The sequence below is a fragment of the Pinus tabuliformis genome, chromosome 9 (assembly GCF_031772625.1).
Source record: "Pinus tabuliformis cultivar Carrire ecotype Pingquan chromosome 9, CPIR1, whole genome shotgun sequence".
In the NCBI taxonomy this organism is placed as follows: domain Eukaryota; kingdom Viridiplantae; phylum Streptophyta; class Pinopsida; order Pinales; family Pinaceae; genus Pinus; species Pinus tabuliformis.
Window position 1 is genome coordinate 1,311,811,311 of NC_142307.1, and position 23,762 is coordinate 1,311,835,072.

The following is a 23,762-nucleotide window of genomic DNA, read 5'->3' on the forward strand; positions in this document are numbered from 1 at the left end:
TTATGGATGTGGATAGTCGGGACGGATGGAGGAAGAAGATCGACCATTAGATTGGGCGGATCGACGGCGAGGAGTGCTTGGCAAGGAGTACCGGGAGGTATGGAAGTGGAGTGGGTGAAGGCCGTTGGATCACGGGCGGACGGATCCAACGGTCATCGGGCGTCAAAGGTGCATGGAGGTTATCGGCCGGGACGAGTGGTTTTGGTGGTGAGCTGTATTGATCGCATCGCCGTTGAGGGTTAGGCGGTATACGTACAACAACGTGCGATACTGTTCAGGGGATGACGCATGGCAGCGGAAACCGCTTTTGATCGCGAGTTATCGCGTGGTCAGTTTGCGGGTGCGGGAGGAGCGAACGACGTTGGATCGCTTGGTAGGCGATCAGACGGTGGGGAAATAAAGGGCAACTTATTCATTAGATATGATGGGGACAATTGGCTCGGGACACGACAATCGACGGCTGCAATTGCTGCAAAGGGTTTATGAAGGCGTGCGAGTATATGGGCGCGGGTTATATGTGGTTTTTTTTTTTAAACTTAGTGCTTGGGGCTTAAGAGTAAAGGTTTTCATATGATTTTTGATAGCAAGCCCCGGGAAATGGAGGTGAAAGGAGGATAGATGAGGTGGAGGGGAAGGTGAGAGCGAATGGCATGGGCCTCCTTTTTGAGCATGACCATGGGAAAAGTGGCCCCCAACTTTAGAAAATCCTGATTATATAGTAGAGCTAACACTAGCTCCTTCTGGGGATGAGATCCTCCCTGTGAGGTCTCAAGAACTTGCAGATCAATGCCTTTCCTGTAAAAACCAATTAGCAAAATTTCCTAGTGGTCCATGGGGCATGGAGTCTAACTGAGCTTACACTAAAAACTGATAAAACAACATATTTACAATTTTAAGGCCAAAAGACCTTAAATAACATAAATTTTCAGAAAACACCCATTAACTGGGCAATAAAAAACTGCTTCTCCTCCCATACTTTTCAGCATGAAGGTATTGTTCCCTTGAATCTGAGAAATAATAAAATGCCCTGTCCAAAAGGCAACAAACTTCCCATGGTTGCCTCTCTTTTCTTTCAGCGCATCCCACTTTAGGACCAAGTCTCCAACCTGAAAATTATCTGTTTTTGTCCTTCTGTCAAAAGCTTCCTTGATCTTCTTCTGATGTGCTGCAGACTTTTCAACCAGCTATTCTCTGATCTAGTGTACCTCTGCTAAATCAGTGATCCTTTTTGTCATGTCTTCTTCCTCGTTCTGTTCCTCTTGTAAGAACTTTGCCATGGGGAGAGTTAACTGAATTAGAAACACAGCCTCAGTGCCATATACCAGCTTGAATGGAGAATTCCCCGCGGATTTCTTGATGGTCACTCTGTCAGCCCACAGTGCATATTTGAGCTTAGAATCCCAATTCTTTTTGTTTTCTTCCAACAACTTTCTAATTATCCTTATCATGCTTTTATTTGAAGATTCTGCTAGACCATTGCCTTGAGGGTAATATGAGGTGGAATGAACCAGCTTAATGCCCATTGAGTCACACATGTCCACCAATTCTTTTGCCCTGAAGGCTGCTGCATTGTCTGTGATTATTTTATGTGGACACCCAAATCTGGTGAAGATATTCTCTGTCAAGAACTTCATGACCACATGATGATCAACCTTTCTGGTAGGGATTGCTTCAATCCATTTAGTGAAATAATCAGTGGCTACTAAGATCCATCTGTGTTGGCCACTGGAATGTGGATTGATTTCTCCAATGAAGTCTAAGCCCCACTGCTGAAAAGGGCCATTTGCATATATTGGTTTTAGGGGCAGGGACTTCAATTGCTGTTTCCCTTCAAATCTTTGGCACCTGTCACAAGATTTAACAAATGAGAAGACATCAGCAAACAAGGTGGGCCAATAATACCCAGCTCTAAGGATTTTGTGGGCTGTAGTTTTCCAATAATGATGCCCTCCACACATGCTGGAATGAAACTGCTGCATGACCTCAATGGATTGTTCTTTGTCCAGACACCTCAAAAGAATTCCAGAGGGGTCCCTCCAGTAGAGCAAATTTTCATGAATGCAATATTTTGCTGCCCTGAGCTTAATAGTTCTGGCTTGGCTTGAACTAAGGCCTGTAGGGGTTTCTAGCTTCAGCAAGAATTGAGCTATTGTAGAGTACCAATCACAAGAAGCTAGATTTTCTGCCAATGACTGATTTTTTCCTTGTTCAGCTATTTCTTCTTCTGTTTGACCATTTTTTGCATCTGTGCTTATGAGATTTATGTCCAGCATTCTGCAATTTTCTTCAGCCAATAATTTGGCAAGGCCCTGACCTTTGACCAACTTAGTGGGCTTCAGTTCTATGTTAAATTCAATCAGCTTTGCAATCCATTTAGCCCTTCTTCCATCAGCATCAGGCTGTGTTAAGACATCTTTTATTGAAGCAGAGGGTACATATGCAATTATCTTGGAATGCAGAATATAAACTCTGAAAGCTTTCAAAGAATTGATTAGAGCATATGCCTGTTTTTCAATGATATCATACATCAACTCAGCATCCCTTAAGGTTTTGCTGAAGAATGCCACTGGATGCTCTGAGCCTTCTTCATCTGCTTGCAATAAAACTGCTGCAAGGGTGTCTTCAGAGGCAAATGAAAATATATGGATCTCCTTGCCCTAATCTGGACTTATTAAAGTGGGAGCCTCCATAATAGCTTTCTTAATGGACTAAAAGGATCCTCTTGCTGCATCGGTCCATTTGATTTCAGACCCCTTTCTTAACATGGAGGTAATGTGCTTTGCCAGTTCTGTAAAATTTGGGATAAACCTCCTTACAAAGTTTATTTTTCCTAGGAAAGACTGGATATCCTTCTTTGATCTCGGGACAGACAAAGTCTGTATTGATCTTACTCTTTTTGGGTCGATTCAGACACCTACAGCAGAAACAACATGTCCTAACAGCTTACCCTCTTCTAAAGAAAACTATGAATTTTTAGGATTGATTGAAATTCCAAACCTTCTACACTTCAGGAACACCTTCTTTAAATGTTGTAAATGGTCATGATGGCTGCTGGAGTAAACTGTTATATCATCTAGGTAGATAAGGACAAACTTATCCTTCTCCCCCACAAATGCTATATCCATAGCTCTCTGAAAGGTGGCTCCAACATTCATCAGTCCAAAAGGCATCTTGGAATACATAAAAGTGCTCCAAGGAGTGGTGAATGCAGTATTCTCTTGGTCATTTGGATGTACAACAACCTGATTATACCCTGAAAATCCATCTAGGAAAGACATTAATTTGGCTCCTGAGACTTTCTGCAGCAAATGCTCCATCTTGGGCAGAGGATAGTTGTCTTTCTTAGAGCATTTGTTTAAGTTTCTGAAATCAACGCAAAGCCTGATTTCTCCACTTTTCTTCCTCACCACTACTATGTTAGCTACCCATTTTGAATATCTGAGAGGGACCGTGATTTTGGCAGCTAGTAACTTTTTTATTTCTTTTTCAATCAAAGGGAGGAGCAGAGGATTTATTGGTCTCAGCTTCTGCTTGAAAGGAATGGTGTCTTTCTCTAAAGGGATTTTATGCTGGATGATCTTTTTGTCATATGTTTTCAGGTCACTACACTTCCAGGCAAAGACATCAGCAAATTGCTTCATTAAATTACAGTATCCAACACTTTGGACAACAGATAGATGAGTGGACAGATTTATATATCTTGGCTGATCCTGACTCCCTATATTATGCTTACAAACTGCAGATTGGTCTTCTTTTTGGGCAGCCTTATAAGGCACATCATTTTGGCCAAACAACTTTTCTAATGGAACCAAACCCTTAGGTATATGATTGCTAGGTAGTTGGACAATGCTATCTTTACCAATTCTGTTTCTAAGCTAGGGTTGGGTATTTTCTTCCAAGGCTTCATTCTCTTGGTCAATTTGTATTTCAGAAAATTCATCAATGACTTGCAGAAACCTATTCATTTCATCATCATCTTCAAAAAATTTCCAATGCTGGACATTATCAGGCAAGGATGGTCTATATTTCATTTGGACTTCATAAACTAGTTTGGGAGGCATGGGAGGAATAAACATGCTAGCAGACACAGCGAGGGAATCAGCCAGCTGATTTTTTACTCTAGGGATATATGAGATACAAAAGTTATCAAAAGAATCTTTAAGTCTCCATACCTCATCTCTGTATGCTTTCAGCCTTGGGTGCTTTGCTTGAAATGTTCTGTTTACTTGCTGAATGATAAGGTCAGCATCTCCAAACACCTTTATGTTCCTAATTCCTCTGTCTTTAGCTTCATTGAGACCCAATATCAGAGCCTCATACTCTGCTATATTGTTTGTGACTTGAAAAGCCAGCTTAAAAGATAGATGTGTGCTTTCTTGTTTTGGAGATATCAGCACCACCCCTGCTCCTGCAGTTTCCCTAGAACATGCTCCATCAAAGAACATCTCCCAAACCTGACTTCCTTGCTCTCCCTCGGCCTGATTGACTGGTTTCTTGATCTGCATTGAGGCCTTTTGGGATTCCTCAATTTGGAGAATACAAGCTCCAAAGTCAGTGTCCATGGCATATATGGGATGATTAGAAGGATTCTTCTCATCACTGATGATGTATGCCAGCTGTGCTTCTCTGTACAATCTCCTGCTTTCTCCTCCAAAAACTGGGACAATGGCATAAGATAAGTCATTTTGTAGTGTCCCACCTAGTCTCTTAATCCACCCTCTGGACAATAGCATGCCAAACTTGGGGGGGACATCTGCTACCACAATATCCATGATCATGCTCTTCATGGGTAGTTGAGTTAGGGTAATGGCTAGGTCTTTGATCAATCTTAGGAATTTTACTTTCCTTGAATCAAAAGAGAATAAATCGTGATGTGGTCTGGTGATATCAAGGCTTAACTCTTCCATGACAACTTTAGGCATCAAATTGTGGCTGGCCTCTGTGTCTAGTAGGCAATTGTGGAGGATTTTGTCATGAATGGTCAAGCAGACATAAAATGATGGAGAATTATTATCAGTAGATTCAATCATGGGGCTAAGCACAAATGAAGGCTTATCATCTTGCAAATTGACGTAGTCAGTGGAGGTTTGTGTGGCTTTTAGCTCAAGAGCCTCAAGGATAGGTTTTCTAAAAATTTCACTCTTTACCAGTTCTATCAAAGGCACAGATATTTTTAGTTTTTGGACTTCTGACTCAAAACTGAAAGGGGAAGGGGACTTATCAGGACCTCTTATCTCTTGAGCTGGCACTTTGAGGATGACTGGATCAGCTGCTGGGTTCTTCTGTCTGATATTTCGTGACTCTATTGGGACAACAGCTCTTTGGTTAGGATTCTCCTTGACATTGTTTGCCTTTGACCTCAGATTATATCTTTGCTATTCACCGGTCTGCAGAATAGCCTCTCTATCCCACTCTTGACTGGTTTGGTCCTGTAGTAATGATTCCTCATATGAAGTCAATGTCAAAAATCCAGCACTGCCTTTGTCTTCCATGCAATGGATTTCATCCTCTTCTTCAAAATATTCTTCCTCCATGACCACATTCTGGAAAGGAGCCTTAACCTTTTGTTCTTCATTTGTTTCTTTACCCCTTTGAATGATTTGCAACTATTCATTTGCTCTTCTGAATGGATTTGGATTTCTTGGAGCAAATGTGTTTTGAAACCTTGTTTTCCCAGAACCCTGCTCAACTTTCAGCTTAGATATCTCAGCAGCCAATGACTCGATCATCTTAGTCATTTTATCTAGTTTAGGTTCTAAAGATGAAGCGGAGGAAGAAGAAGCCTCACTTCTTTGCCTTCTTCTATCAGCATGAGTTTTAAGCTTTTATGTAGCCATAATATTTGATTCCACTTCCAGTGCTGCATCTTGCATATTAGCTAGAGTGACACATCTTATTTATCTCAAAAGCAGGCAGAAATCCGAGTCAAAAGCATTGGCATAAGTGAGTTTGGCAGAGGTGGGGGTAGGCTTTACTTCAACTGGTATCTTACTATACATACGGTTAAATCTTTTATTAAAATCAGGAAATGATTCCCCATTTTCCCTCTTCAGGTTTCCAAACTCTGTATGGTAATAGAGCAGATCTTTCCTATCTCCCCATTGCTTCAGGAATGCATCATCCAATGCCTCAATGTTTGCTATGGACCTATGGGGTAATTCTCTAAACCATTTTCTAGCCTCTCCATCAAGGCTCTGGACAAACACTCTCATCCACACATCATCTTCACTGATATCTAAGTTATCAGCATAACTATAAAAAGACTCAAGGTGTTCTTTAGCTGTTACTCCCTCTGTACCAGTGAATTTGGTCATATATTTATGATATTATCCTGCAGGCATGGAATTCAAAGGAACAGGCAAGACCAGGGGTCCATATCTAGCAGCTATAATTCTTTCCATCTTCATGAGAGCTTGCTGACCTGCATGACTGGGCTAGGTGGAAAGGTACTGGTAGATTGAATGGTAGGAAGTAATGAAATAGATGACAAACACAAAGGAATATGATGGATTGTATGGGAGGCTTTCTTTGGATTGAGATCCAAAGGGGAACTAACTGAACAAGGAGCTGTATGAATCTCTGAAGGTATTTCTTTACTAACAATGCTAGGCTCTAAATCTTCAAACTGTATATCCTTAGCTATAACTTTCTCTTTTAGAGATGCATAAGTTTTCTTAGGCTTACCTGATCCTGATGCTCCTTTCTGTGATGTTTTCCCTCGCTTAGCAATCTTCTCAGGGTCAGGCACTGGGTCAGCTGGTGATTTCTGAGGATTTCTCCAAGTATGCCTCACAAACTAAGCCAGAACTGAAATGTGGAGTCACCACCAGGTAGGTTCTCTAGTAGAGTCGCCAGATAGATGATTACAACCAGAAATGTGTCCAGGCTTTATCTATCATCAAAGCATGGAACTGTGTCGTTCTCCCAGGGAAGCTGAGCTTCAATCTCCTCTCCCTGGCAGTGGCGCCAATCAATGTTATCACCCCAAGAAACTCTCCTAGGTTGTAGCTCGGAGATGCTCGGGAACATTACAAACTCAACTTATTGTTGGAAATGGATGTATGGAAGGAATGATGCTTGTTCAATCCAGATAACCACTTATACTTTGCTTAAATCCAGACATGCGTGAACACCCCCAGACTACAAGGCTTTAGATCACCAATTACTCACAGTTCAGAGATTGGGTGAATATGGAGAATACTGACCACACCAGCAGATGCACAGGACCCTGTGATGGCCAACTGCAATCAGTAAAGAGGTCTGCAAATCTAATTCCCTAGTGCACAGACAGGATGACAACTCTCTATCACTAAGTGAAAAGAAACCTGATTAACACATTTAATGATACATGCAAGATTCAAACACAAAGGTAGGATGACAACTCCTCTAATGCTAAACATCAAGAGTTCAGGAAAAATGCATATCAAGCATAGCCTAGAACAAAATAGAAATGGAAAGTGAGAAATTAACAGCAAAAGAAGCTCGTATTAGTTGAAAATGAAGACGAGACGCTGCAAGTACCAAAGCAGTTATAATCTCCAGAAGTTGAATCTTACATCAAAACAACAACCATCAACCATGATTACATCTGTTTTTTGGGTATATATAGAGTTTCATTACTAAGACGTTCTGCTATTCTAGGTGTGGAGGGGTCATAATTGACCACCAACTGCTTTAACTGCTTGATGGAGTCTCTGGTGCAATCCGCCTGCTTTAGTGAACGAATTTGATCTTCTCGGGTGCTCTGTTGTACTTCTCGAGTAGGTGGAGTGTCGTATGGATGAAATTCCCTAACTGCTAAATGCATTTGACTGCTCGAGGCTTGTCCTTTTCCTTCTTGACCATCCTTCCTGTTGAATGTGGTTGTTGAGGAGTTACTGCGCCGAGTACATGGATGCAGGCCACCTTCGTCTTTTCGGGAGTATGGAATGGTTATGGACGTGGATAGTCGGGACGGATGGAGGAAGAAGATCGGCCGTTAGATTGGGCGGATCGACGGTGGGGAGTGCTTGGCAAGGAGTACCGGGAGGTATGGAAGCGGAGTGGGTGAAGGCCATTGGATCACGGGCGGACGGATCCAACGGTCATCAGGCATCGAAGGTGCGCGGAGGTTATCGGGCGGGACGAGCGGTTTTGGCGGTGAGCTGTATTGATCGCACCGTTGTTGAGGCTTAGGCGGTATACGTACAACAGCGTGTGATACTATTCAGGGGACAACGCGTGGCAACGGAAACCACTTTTGATCACGAGTTATTGCATGGTCAGTTTGCGGGCGCGGGAGGAGCGAACGGCGTTGGATCGCTTGGTAGGCAATTGGATGGTGGGGAAATAAAGGGCAGCTTATTCATTAGATATGATGGGGACAATTGGATTGGGATGTGACGATCGACGGTTGAGATTGCTGCGGAGGGTTTATGAAGGCATGTGAGTATATGGCCGCGGGTTATATGTGGCTTTTTTTTATTTTAAACTTAGCGCTTGGGGCTTAAGAGTAAAGGTTTTCATATGATTTTTGATAGCAAGCCTTGGGAAATGGAGGTGAAAGGAGGATATATGATGTGTAGGGGAAGGTGAGAGCAACCGGTACGGGCCTCCTTTTTGAGCATGACCATGGAAAAAGTGGCCCCCGGCTTTAGAAAATCCTGATTATATATCAGAGCTAACACCTACCTCCAAATATAATTTGTCATATTGGATTTTTTTTTCAAGTTGTCTTTGATCCTCGAGACCCAGGGGCATCTAATCCATCAAAGTCACCTGGGGATCACACATGGCTGGGCCACACCATCCCTTAGCTAACTTAGCTGATCCGTCAAAGTCACACGGGAATCACACATGGCCTGGGCCACACCCCACACCATCCCTTAATTGACTTAGCTGGCTGGATTTTTTAACATCCCTTAACTGACTAGATTTTTTAACATCTCTTCTCTCCCTAGCACAGGGCACAACCACCCCCCTGAGTTTTGATCACGAGTCACCTTGCTAAGGAGGCCCATCCTCAACTGGTTGTGCTAGTGAGACTTGACATTGGAAATTTGTTTTTATTATTAAAATTACAAAAAAAAATTTAAATAAAAGAAAATCATAATATACATATCACATTAAAATATATAACATATAAATAGTAGCTATAAATTGAGATGCATTTACCATATAAACTAAAATAATTATTTTATAACCATATTTAAATTTAATTAATCAACACATAAAAAATTAATACTTACAATAAATTTACAATATAACAAAATTCTTAACCATAGATATTCGCTCTCACTTTACCATAGATATTATTAACTTGTAAATAGACTTTGTTACAATACCATGAGCCAATACCATGGCTTATACTAGATGCCCAAAAATGATAACTCATTTCACAATCAAATATTTAATTTTAATTTAATTTTATAACTTTTTTAATTAAAAAATCTAAAATTACAAAATTACTTCTGAGATGGTCTCGGCATATGATAAATATTTGTAATTCCTTCAATGGTAAATATAGAGTGAACATGTAGCAATATTATGCTTTAAACTTCCTAATATGAGACAAACATGTACTTGAAAATATATTAATAAAACAAATATTTGAATGTGTACAATGTGGGCATAAACAAAATATTTCAACGACAATGTTAAGTAAAATATTTCAACGTCAATTATGTATAATTATATAAAACAAATGAAAATAAAAAATTTCTAATGGTTAGAACATTTTATTAGTGTGTTGGTTCAAATGAAAGAGATGTGTAATTCCTTCCATGGTGAGCATGGAGTTTGACACACACATATTAACTCCCTCTTTTAGAGTGCAAAAGTTGAAGAAAGGTTGCATATTGAGAGAAATTTAATTCCTCTCCAGATAACATGGATCTTTGTTGGTTACTCAAATGGGCAAATCACCTACAATAGATAATTTTCCCCTCAAATTCCATCCCCATTATGCCTAATATGGAGAAAAAAATTAATAATCAATTTACCATTAGCCTATGGTTTTTCTATTGGTATTTCTCATATATATATATATATATATATATATATATATATATATATATATATATATATATATATATATATATATATATATATAAGTAAGCTAGATCCATCTTAACTTGATATGTACTAAGTGTTGAAAGGGATCAAATCTTTTGAGGTGCAAATATCCTTTACTGTAAAAAGAGATTTCATCCTTCTCAACCCTTGGTAAATCTAGAATATATATATATATATATATATATATATATATATATATATATATATATAATAAATGTTAAAATTTGTTATCACCCTTTTTATATATAATGTTAAGAATGGTTGTAACTCTTTTTTATATATAATATGTAGATATAAATGTGTTTTTAGATTATAAATATATTAAAAGTCTAATTTTTTTTAATGTTATTGTTATATATATATATATATATATATATATATATATATATATATATATATATATATATATAACTTTTATATTTTATTGAGATATTGATGATGATTTAGACCAATGAGGTCTATAGGACCTAAAGAAAGAGATTAATTGAGACTTTTTAATATTTTATTTTTATGAACAAATAGAAGGGAAAGAAGGGTTCATATACCACTATAGTTTTCCTGATTGGACAAGTCAATAAGGTTGGTAGTGTGGCCGATATTTTGGAAATGAGAACAGATGTGACTAAGAGTTGGACAATCCAAGAGAAAGAGTTTTTCATCTTCAATCCTCTCAGTATCACACACTTATAGATTCTTTCTTCCCAAGACGTTTTGGGAATGGACCAATGTCTGGTCTCACTTCGAAGTTCATGGGAGTTAGTTCTTATCTTTGCAATGTTTATTTTCTTCTTAGCACTAGACAAGAGAGAGAGATAATTTTGGTTAGCGAGAGTGAAGTTGATCACCTCCTTATAATACCTTAGCTTCCTTTTCCCCTCTAGCTCCTTATCATCCCACAATTTCTCCTTAAATTTGGAAGTAATAATATCTTTATTCTCCAAGAAGAACTCCTCCTTTAACCCCCAATATTCTAGCCAAGATGAACATCCTTGTGCCAACCCTACTTGAGCTGGAGGTGGGGGTTTTAGCTAGAATTAGAAGCAATTTTGGCTAAATTGTTTATAAATATATACATTTATCTAATTTAAGTACACACACACACACATATATATATTCAAAAATAATAAATGAAAACAAAATTTAAAGATTAATTTTTTTTTTTTTAATTTACATATGTTTCTTTCATATATTTAACTTTTATATTTTATTGAAATAATATCTTTATTATAATTGTTTATAAATATATAAATTTATATAATTTAAGCGTGTATCATACACACATATATAATTTATAATTTAAAGATTAAAATAATTTTTAATTTACATACTCTTTTTTTTTAACTTTTATATTTTATTGAATTATTGCAGTATTGATAAAAAATTAAAACACACACATACATAATAAAAATAATAAATAACAAAAAACTAAAACTAAAAAAATATACATAGAGGCCTCTACAACTTTGTATGAGAGTGATGTTGTAATGGTGCAAATGTTTATTTGTGAATATTTACATGTTGGTTAAATTAAAAAATACCAAGAGGCTATAGATGTTGTAATGGTGTAAATGTTTGTTTGTAAACATTTACATGTTGGTTAAATTAAAAAACAATAAAAGGTTAAAAACAATATAGAGCCCACTATGGCTAGATGTTGTTTTGTTCGTAAAAGTGTAAACATTTAAATGTTGAGTCAATTAATAATAAAAGGCTAAAAGTAATAAAAATAATAAAATTTAATTTGTTATATTGTAATTTTGTTTTTATTAATAAAATTGCGAACATTTTTTAGATTAAAAAAATCATAATCTACGTATCACATAAAATATATAACATATAAATAGGAGCTATAAATTAAGATCCATTTTACCATATAACTTAAAATAATTATTATATAATTGTATTTAAATTTAATTAATAAGCACATAAAAACTTAATATTTACAATAAACTTACAATAACAAGATTCTTGATTATGGATATCCACCCACTTTACCATGGATATTATTAACTTGTAAACATGATTTGTTACAATAACATGGCTTATAAATACCACATTCCCAAAAACCACAACTCATTTCACTCAAAATATTTTATTAATTTTTTTTTGTAACCTAAAGGACCTAGTAGCCCACCTGACATGTAACTATTAGTAAACCTTTGGGGGCTATGATCTGTCCACCTCCCCTTGAGCTTAAGTTTTCTCCTTGGGGATTGCACAAGATTTGAACTCAAGACTTCCTATAACGCCCACGAGCTGCGAGGCGTTTCGATTAGGACCTCATGATGGAGGAGTGGACGAGCTAGAGGAAACAAGTTTTCTCCTTGGGGATTGCACAAGATTTGAACTCAAGACTTCCTATAATGCCCACGAGCTGCGAGGCGTTTCGATTAGGACCTCATGATGGAGGAGTGGACGACCTAGAGGAAACAACGTGGCTGCAGATGAGAAACACGCGAAGGCACATTGAAATGGCGAAGTGTGGAAGAGGGCACTTGGTTTATAGCGTGAGGCGTCCACGGTGGGGGGTGCCTAGCCAACCGACGAACGTGTTAAAAAGTGAAGAGTTGGGTTGGCCAAGGGGCGAGTCGACTCGTTCGAATGAAGATATGGTGGTCGGCCAACATGAGGACGTGGCGGTTCAAAGGAGGGCGAGCCATATATATAGAGTAGCTTTGGCATTGAGTTAAGGCATCATTCAACCGAGCAATCAACTCAAGTCTTCAACATGGAGAAGGTGCAGTGCATAGGATTGGGAGCTGAAGTGAAGGCGTAGTGCAGGCGATTGGTAGGCCAAATCACTCACGCTGAAACAAAGGTGTGGGCTGAGGTGCAGGCCGAGGGCACCGTAGGGCAAGCCAAGGTGCACAAGAAGACACACACGGGAGTCTAAACGGGTCATTCAAGAAGTCGTTTGGAGGGCTGAACGAACGGTCGTGCAGGGCTGAACGAACATGCAGGAAGTCGTTTAGTGATCGTTCAGAGGTCGTTCAGAGGATCGTTCGAAGGTTGTTCAGAGGTCATTCGGAGGTCGTGCGGAAGGTCGTTCGAGGTCATTCTGAGAATCATTCGGAAGGTCGTTCGAGGGCGTGCGAGGGCACACCAGGGCGCCCGCCCGAATGACTCGAGTTGGTGAATGGTGGTTTGTGCGAAGTCTTGAATGGGTGCACAGTGAATGACTCGCCGGTGGAGACTTGGTGAGTTAGGCGTTCAGTGGGAGCGCCTGATGAGTTGGACGAGTTGAATGAAACATGCTCGGGTGAATGTACGGAGGCAAACAAGGAGTTGGGCAAGAGTCGTTTAGGTGACCGTGTGGGCACGCTGACAAACTGGTTGAAAGCGTTGTGCCAATGAATGTAAAAAGATTATATGTGTAAATTTGGGGTTTCCTCAAGATTGAACTTGTATATTGATATATTATTATTATGGGCAGAATCATTATAGGGAGTTTCCCCTCCCAGTTACACTGTTGTGTATTTCATGTTAATACTAATTCATAGTGTAATGAAGTTAATATGATGAATGGTAGAACGAAAGATATGCTTAGCTATTGAAAAATAAACTAAGTATCGAATGTAGGCATAGTCCATGATCACTAGTATTGGTGAAAAGAAAGTGGTCGGTGGTGCCGCACCTCCTATAGTGCGGTTGGAAGAGTACCGCTAGTGTAGGGGCATGATAGGTGTATCAGAGTTGATGAACGACAGGAAGCTGAATACTTGACATTCATGACAGGTGATTCAGAGAATCAAGGAAGATGTCCATTTTGCAGAAAATGGGTTTTGCAACCTTCAAAGAATGGCAAGGGCACACATCGGGGCCAAGTCAATTTGAAGGAAGTCTACTTGAAGAATCAAGTGTTTTGGAGCAAAGAATTGTAGAATGGAGCAAGGACTTGTTCGAAACGAGGGATGCTCTTCGTGCTTTGGTCAAGGAAGGGATCTCTGATATGAATAGGGATGAAGCCTATCGACTTGCAGGGAAAGTGGACTTGTTTGATGCAGAACTCAAGGAATTGAAGATAAGGCAGGACTTGATTCGAAAGAAGTTGGAATGGCTAACTCTTGAGAAAAAGTAGTTCATAGCTTTCATTCAGGATAAGAAGAAAGCTGCAGATTGTGATGATAAGGAAGAGGAAGCCGTGATGATTGAGGATGTTGCAGATATGACAACGATGGAGGATGAACTTGGAATTGACCAAGTTGGGCCAAGATCGTGCAGTTTGTAGACATTGGTGAATGAGGAAACTCACATGGAGGGGCCTCATGATGAAGTAAGTATTATTGATACTTGTGTTTCAGTTGAGAATTTGGTAGATGAACTGTATGCAGGGAAAACCAAAATTAGTTTGTCGATGCAAGGGAGGATCTTACCATGGATGTCTACGAAGAGACCATGTATGGAGAGGAAAGAATCATTGACTGTTGCAGGGCTTGTTGAGGTTGTTTGTGACCTTATGATAGAAGGTACAAGGGCTCGTGACAAGGGAGGAACATGATGATCATTGCAGAAGAATGGGTCATGTTTTAGCCATATGGAGAATTGGCTAAGTGCCCGGCGTGACTCATGGACAGATTGGAGAAGGGCACACACTTGAGTATGGTGATACTTGGGTGGACTTCTCATGGCCGAGATCAAGAGGAAGTCTTGGTGAGATCTTCAGTGGGGGAGCGATGGTGGAAGGGACTCATGTGATGATGATATGGTTGGGTAATCGAGTTCACTGGACTGGAATTGAAGACTTGGATGAGGATGACCAATTGTTGTGATGGGTCTGCTTAGTTGGACAACATGGGCAACTGAGTCATGGACATCAGGTTGGAGACATGGAGCATGGCAGTCTATGCAAGGACATTATGCAGGAGCACTTGTAGAGGTGTCACTTATGGGCATCCAATGAGGAGTGCCAAGGCAGGGATGTTTTGCAGGTGGATTTGCTGATGTGACATGGAGATGTTTTACTTATGATCCAATGGAGAGGTTGTGCAATCTTGTACAACAAGGCCATGGACTTGGTTGGACTTGTGAACAGACTATGGGGCATTCCTACTACATGGAAAGCTGAGGCATCTTGTAGAGACCTTTAGGCCAAGACATGTATGCTTGCTAGGGTGTTGGTTGGAGATGATTCATGGAGCTCAGGATGACATGAGGTTGCGACTTTAGGGACTTCATATTATGGTGGAATTAGAGGATCTGATGCATTGAGGAGCTAAGGTCAGGGACTTTGATGTAGGATGGGGTGCATACTTTTGAGTACATGTATGGGTGGGCTTGAAAGAGTGACTTGATGAGGAGGATCGATATGAGACACTTTGGAGTGATGGAGTTGCAATGATGATGATGCCTTGGTGGCAACACTTGGGCATGGGTTGAGCCGAGAATTAACCACTTTTTACACATGGATGAAGGAGAGAGGTGTATTCTTGTTTCTGTGACAGACTTGAGGGATGGCACATTACATATATGATGGAGGTTGCTTCATGGAATTGGATGTGGCACATCGAGAGTTGGGTTTGATGAGAGGATCCCTTCACTTTGAAGAGATGGATATTGCACAGATAGATGATGATATTGGGATAGATGCAGCTGATTTCATGCAGCACATTGATACCAAACATCATGGACAACATGTTGCAGATGAGATGACGACTACTTCATGGACCTGGACATGGCTTAAATAGGGATGAATTCTTGATCGAGTTGATGATGTGACGGGATGTTCTGAGAAATGACTGATGATGGCATGAGAATGTGAATTCTCATGGTTTAGGCGTGACAGTTGGACTGATCACCCGACTAGTTCGAATCATGGAGCTCGAGCAGTGTACAGAGATGTGTTAGCATTGTGTTGGAGTATCATGGCAATAGTTCACATGATGATGGGGTCAACACGATATGTTGTAGTAAGCATGTAGCTTGAGTTGGAGGGGCCAACCTTCCATAGTGGGAGAAGCATGTGGAGATTGCAACAAATGTGGTTGATGATCATGGATTGAGGAGATTTTCGAATGTATGACATGCTGGTGGTTTATATGGCATTGGTATGGGTATCTTGGTGATATATGGTTGCTAGGATGAGGGATTGTCAATGATGACAATGACTTCAAGTGGGGGAGAATGTAATGCCCATGAGTTGCGAGGCGTTTTGGTGAGGACTGCACGATGGAGGAACGGACGAGCTGGAGGAAACAACGCAACTACAGATTAGAAACACGTGAAGGAAAATTGAAAAATGGTGAAGTGTGGAAGAGGGTGGTTGGTTTATAGCACGAGGCAGTCTCGAGTGGGGGGGGCCCAGCCAACCGATCGACGTGTTAAAAAGTGAAGAGTTGGGTCGGCCAAGGGGCGAGCCGACTTGTTCGAACAAAGATATGGTGGTCGGCCAACATGAGGACGCGACGGTTCAAAGGAGGGCGAGCCATATATATAGAGTAGCTTTGGCGTTGAGCTAAGGCATCATTCAACCAAGCAATCAACACAAGTCTTCAATGTGGAGAAGGTGCAGTGCGTAGGATTGGGAGCTGAAGTGAAGGCGTAGTGCAGGCGGTTGGTGGGCCGAAGCATTCACGTTGAAACAAAGGTGCAGGCTAAGGTGCAGGCCAAGGGCGAGCCAGGGCACACAGGAAGACACACACGGGAGTCTGAACAAGTTGTTCAGGAACTCTTTCAGAGGGCTGAACGAATGGTCATGTAGGGCTAAACGAACGTGCAGGAAGTCATTTAGTGATCGTTCAGAGGTCTTTCAGAGGATTGTTCAAAGGTCGTTCGAAGGTCATTCGAAGGTCGTGTAGAAGGTTGTTCGAGGTCATTCAGAGAATCATTCAAAAGGTCATTCAAGGGTGTGCGAGGGCATGGCAGGGCACTCGCCTGAACGACCCGAGTTGGTGAATGGTGGTTCGTGTGAAGTCTTGAATGGGTGCATGGTGAACGACTCGCCGATGGAGACTTGGTGAGTTAGGCGTTCGGTGGGAGTGCTCGACGAGTTGGATGAGTTGAACGAAATGTGCTCGAGTGAATGTGCGAAGGCAAATGAGGAGTTGGGCAAGAGTCGTTCGGGCGACCATGTGGGCGCGTCGACGAGCTGGCTGAACGTGTTGTGCCGGTGAATGTAAAAATATTCTAAGTGTAAATTTGGGGTTTCCTCAAGATTGAACTTGTATATTGATATATTATTATTATGGGTAGACTCATTATAGGGAGTTGCCCCTCCCATTTATACTGTTGTGTATTTCATGTTAATACTAATTCATGGTGTAATGAAGTTAATATGATGAATGGCATAATGAAATATATGCTTAGCTGTTGAAAAATAAACTAAGTATCGAAAGTAGGCGTAGTCCACGATCGCAAGTATTGGTGAAAAGAAAGTGGTCGGTGGTGCCGCACCTCCTATAGTGCGATTGGAAGAGTACCGCCAGTGTAGGGGTGTGACACTTCCCATTTGGTGAGACTTCATTTTCATGGCCATTACCAACTTCATTTTCACGCCATTGCCAATTACGCTATCCTAGCTGACAATATTTTATTTTATTTTTATTTTATAACATTTTGTAATTAAATTTAAAAGAAATTTTTTTATAATTATTTTTCAGATGGACCCACCTACAGCCCAGCCAAGTTAATATTACATGAGGGAGATGTTGTCAATGTTACATTAAAAAATAAAAAATTATATATGTGTAGGCTAATATATGTATATTACTTTAAAAACCAATGTCAACCATTTTTAAATACTTGTATTTTCACTTTTATTTTATATCAAACTTTATATAATGAGATAAAATAATAATAAAAAAATACTTTTTAGTATGAGGGACAAAAGTAATTTCTTCATTGAGTCGAGATCTAATATCTATAGTATGCTAGAAATGTGTAACATAAAGTAATATAATGTTAACATTTTGACTAGGTCAAAATAAAATTAAAATATGGTAGAGATGTGTAACTTAATGTAATGTAAACATTGTAACTTGGTGAAAATAAAATTAAAATAACAAAAAAAAACCTATAAAAATTAAATAATAATAATAAAAAAATCATGGTTTTAAAAATCCGTGGTATTGACTCATGGTTTTAAATATCCATGGTATTGACTCATGGAATTCCTCTGGAAAATAATCTATTTAAGGGGGAATTAAACTAGCCTAGATTCATGTTAGTTTAATGTTATATTTAGATACATAATTAGTTGTAGAAAATGATGGTGTTGAATCCATGTAACCTATAAAGGTAAAAATTTCCTGTAAAGGTATATTATATTTTATGTAATATTTCCCCTCACCCGATTCATTTTTTTGCATTGAAAGTCACTCTACAACCCAATATAGGGCACATGTGTAAATATAATGTAAGTAAACATTTGTAATGTCGGCTCAATTGTAATAAAAAAAATTTAATATATACAATATGACAAGATTTTTAATCATGAATATTTACCATGGATATTATTAACTTATAAGTAGGTTTTTTTACAATACCCTGGGCCAATACCCGCAAGAGAAAGATAGAGAGGGAGAGGAGGGAAGAAAATTATAATACCATGGGCTACTACCATGTTTTATCAATACCATGGGGCATTTAGACTCTTGATTATTATGTTATGAATCTAGGATTTTAATTATTATGTTATGGATCTAGGCTTTTAATTATTCTGTTACAATACCATGGACCAATACCATGGCTTATCAATACCACATGCCCAAAAACCACAACTTATTTCAAAATCAAAATATTTTACAAATACTTTATTTTAATTTTATTTTATAACATTTTTTTAATAAAATCTAAGAGAAAAAAGGTTATAATTGCTTTTGAGGTATATCTAAACCCTCCATCCTCACGACTACTAACATTATTCCCATAGAGATTAAATGGAGACTTTAATAAATTAAAAAATGAGAATACTTATATATATATATATATATATATATATATATATATATATATATATATATATATATATATATATATATATATATATATATATCTATCTATATCTATATCTATATCTATATCTATATCTATATCTATATCTATATCTATATCTATATCTATATATATATATATATATATATCTATATATATATATATGTGTGTGTGTGTGTGTGTGTGTGTGTGAAATTTATATAATATAAATAATATTATAAAGAACCAGGATAGATGCATCTTAACCAAGGATCAAAGCGAAGTGAGAAAGAATGCCTGATTTTTTTAAAGTTTTTTTATTATTGTATTTTCTTTAACATGATTGATCCAAAATATAGGTTTCATATTTTACAACCAATTATGTATATTTTTATTTATTTATTTTTAGATACTTTCTTTGATACAATATAATGGGATCATATTTAAGAAAGAGAGTGAGATGGAAGGGGGAATAGAGTGGGGGAGAGAGACATGGAGGTGGGAGAGACAGTGAGAGAGAGAAAGGAAGAGAGAGAGGAGGGGGAGAGATGGATTTGGAGGGGGAAAGAGAGGGAGTGAAGAACAAAGACATTGAGAGATAGAGGTGGAGGGAGAGAGGGAGTGACAAGGGAGAGATGAAAACGGAATGAGGGAGAGAGGAGACGATGGAAGAGAGAGAAAAGGAGAGGATAAAGATAGAGAAATAAGGGGAAGAGAGAGACAGGGAGACATAGATATGGAGGGGGGAGAGAGGGGGAGAGAGGGGGGAGAGAGAAGGAGAGAGGGAGGGAGATAGTGACAGAGTTGGAGGGTGGAGAGAGAGATATTATGTGATGGGGGGAGAAACAGAAGGAGGTGGGAGAGAAGGGCAGAGAGAGGACTTGAGAGAGAGGAGAGAGGGGGGGGGAGAGAGAGATGGAGTTGGAAGGGGAAGAAATACATATAGAGAGAAAGGTGGAGAGGGAGTGGCAAGAGAGAGATGGAGAGTCACACAGAGAGAGAGAGAGAGAGAGAGAGAGAGAGAGAGAGAGAGAGAGAGGGAGGGAGAGAGAGATAGATAGATATGGAGAGAGAGTGTGTATGTTTTGGGGGTGATAAGGAGAGACAAGGGGAGATAGAGATATAGATGGGGCGGGGGAGAGGGTAGAAGAGAGAGGCAAAGAGAGGGAGGGAGGAAGAGAGATAAATGGGAGATAAAGATATAGATGGAGGGGGCAGAGACGGAGAGAGAGAGAGAGAGAGAGTGAGATAAGGGGAAGAGATAGAGAGGGAAAGGAAGAGGGAGAGATAGATAAATAGATAGATAGATATGGGGAGTGAGAGAGAGAGAAGGTGACGTGTTTAGGGGGTTGAGATAGAGAGACAAATAAGGAGAGATGGAGGGAGGTATAGATATAGATGGCAGGGGGAGAGAGGGAAGAAGAGAAAGATAGATAAAGGGAGGGAGAGGCAAATAGAGAGAGATGGGGGAAAGAGGGAGGGGAAGAGAGAGAAGGAGAGGGGGAGTGAGATAAACACAAAATGGAAGGTGGAGAGAGAGGGAAGAAGAAAGAGACACACAAAGACAAATACATACATAGAAGTTAGATCTAGAAAGTCATGAATATTTTGGATTTTCACTAAAATAGATGTATTGATTTCAATGTAGTTGTTGATTTCTACTCATTTTTTTATCACATGCACTATATGCATTTATTTCAGTGTAGATGTTGATTTATAATCCTATTTAATACCTTACACTAGATGCATTGATTTTAGTGTCGATGTTGATTTCTACTCCTATTTGATTGCTTGCACATGATGCATTAATTTTAGTGTAGATATTGATTTATAATCCTACTTAATCGCTTGCACTAGATGCATTGATTTCAGTGTAGATGTCGATTTCTAATCCTATTTAATACCTTACACTAGATGCATAGATTTTAACTTAGATGTTGATTTCTACTCATATTTGATTTCTTGCATTAGATGTATTGGTTTCCATGTAGATGTTGATTTCTAATCCTATTTGATTGCTTGCACTAGATGCATTGATTTCAGTATAGATTTTTATTTCTAATTCTATTTGATTGTTTGCACTAGATGCATTGATTTTATTGTAGATGTTGATTTTTGATTTGATGCAAATAGATGTATGATCTACATTAATTTCAAAGTAATTAGATTAATAGTGTGCATTGATTTCAGTGTGAGCACATCTCTGCCTCCTCCATCTATATCTCTATCTCTCATTGTATCTCCTTATATATCTCTCTATATTGCCTCGCAAAAATACATACTCTCTCTCCATGTCTATCTATCTCTCTCTCCCTCCATCCCTTTTCCCTCCCTCTCTCTCTTTCTAACATTTCTCTCTCCATATCTATATTTCTTCCTCCCTCGCTGTCTTTGCCTCTCTCTTCTTCCCTATCTTCCCCCCATCTATATCTTTGTCTCCCCTTGTCTCTCCTTCTCATCCCCAAAACATTCACACTCTCTCTCTTAGTGTAAGCACATAAAAATTATTCATGACGTGCATTAACGTGCATTGACTTATGTGTTATAGTAATTCAACCATAAATACAACACTTGAATTTTCATCCTAAATAAAATGTTTTCTTACCCAAAAATTTTGCTTCTTGAAACTATAAACTATTTATAATTGGATACATTCTTATTATTCACATTTCCATCATTCAACATTGCTAATTACTTTTCATTCAAATGCGGTGATAGAAAATAACTACCATTGAAAATTATTTGGGGTTTAACATTCCATAAGTCACAATGATTGACTTTGGAGAAAAATACTATTAGTATTGGAGAGCAATATGTAGAATTTTGTAGAATTTTTCTACAAATCAGTCAACTCTGATACCATGTAGAAATTTCCCACTTGTACATCACCTGGTAATGCAATGCACTAAAGCAAAACATTTGATCTACTTCTATAAACAATTTAGCGGAAGCTTAATCAACCATGAGCAACATCAATAAGAAAACATATAACTAATATGGAGAAATCAAACACACATAACACAGAAGATATAACCAGGGGAAAGCACCAGCCTAAAACCCCATCTCTGTATTATCATACAAGTGGAAATATGTCTTGATTACACAAAGCCTTAGCTCAGAATCTATCCAGCTCTTAGTACAATCCCTCTGCTGCTCATAAACAGTCAAAGGCTTCTCACAAACCTTCTTTTCTTCCCTCGAAGCCTCCTATTTCCTTGTGCAGTTTCCTTGGAGTCCAGTGTTGCCACTTGTGTGAATTGGCCTCTTCACACACTCACTAACCTCTGATCTAACTGCACAAACTTGAAGGAGATAAATCCTCATCATGGATGAGCTTCATTTATAGGAAAAATATTCATCCAAATGATAGTACACTGTCCCTTCTCTAATCTCAACTAGGTCTCTGTCTGAATTGCCATGCATCAGTTATCCATGAGAGAATACTCAATTATCTAAAAATAACAGTTGTCACATGCATGCAAGCATTAACAAACTGTATCTCATTAATTTAACAACTTGTTAAATTAATCTAATTGAACTTGACTAAGTTAAACTAAGTCAACTGATCCTCTCAATATAGAACTCATCCTTAATTCCTCAATCAGTGGAGCAAATCAAGGACACATTCCCTAATCAGTGGAGAAATTATTGCATGTTCTCACAAAGACTTCAAGTTTGATTTTCCTTAACTAATTAACTCATGGAGAATTAATTAATTAATATTCAAACTGTTAGTGAGACCAAATTCGAATTTTACTTCCTATTTTAGACCAGGGACTGTCTAAAAATAGGAATCCAACTTGAACTAATAAAAATATAACTTATATTTTTAGCACTTCCATTTTTCATTCCCTGTTGCCCAATCCAACACTGATGCCCAAACTGCTATTTTTAGCACTTCTATTTTTAGCTATTTCTTGTTGCCAATTTTCAACATTCCCTCTCAACAACAAAGGCTTCCTCTCGAACCCGATCATGTACCTCTAGAATGTTCTACATGCAACACATCTACCAAGTGTGGTTGCTCCAGAAACTCTCAGAATAAAAAAAACTCTAAACCGACCACTCTGTTGGGCTAAAAACATACTCTGATGCTGAAGCTCTACCTGCTGCTGACAAGTGCTCCCTCTCTAACCTCTGCGCTATTGCAACATCTCCATGCATCTCGCACCATTGCACCCTTCTCTGTGCTACCCTGCACTGTGCAACACACTTGTGCCTCTCCAATTGCTACAGCTTGCATGCTCTGCGCTGTCCTAGGATTCCCTACACTGTAGCTCTCTCTGTCGCTCCATCCACATCTGTCTCTACCTAATCAATTAGTTCCTGCTACTCCACAATGGGGCTCCCGTAGCAAGGTCTCATCCAAGAGGTTGTGTACCTCAAGGATCCTGCCCCTCCTCCATGGGATGATCACTCCACATCGCCCCACATCCTACCTGGAGGTATGGCTGCATGTGATCCCTCTGCCCACCTAGCTCGAAGTTTCCCCCTACTAGAGGTCTCTGCATGAGTAGATGTCTCTACTCGATCTCCTCTCAGCTTCCCGTGTTGTAACTGCTCCACAACCTCCTGAAGCTGCTGCACCAATCATGGCTCCTGCACAATTATCTGAGACTTCTTCTAGCGCTGCATGTTGAGAGGTAATATACTCTCCCTCTCAACCACCAAGTATCTAACCTTTTCCTTGCTCCTCAAGGCTTTGCATGCATCTTTTACCTCAAGTGCATACAGGTTCTTGGATAGCACACCAATCTATTTCCACTTTCCTGCCGTCACGAAATTTTCTAGAAAAAGAGCTG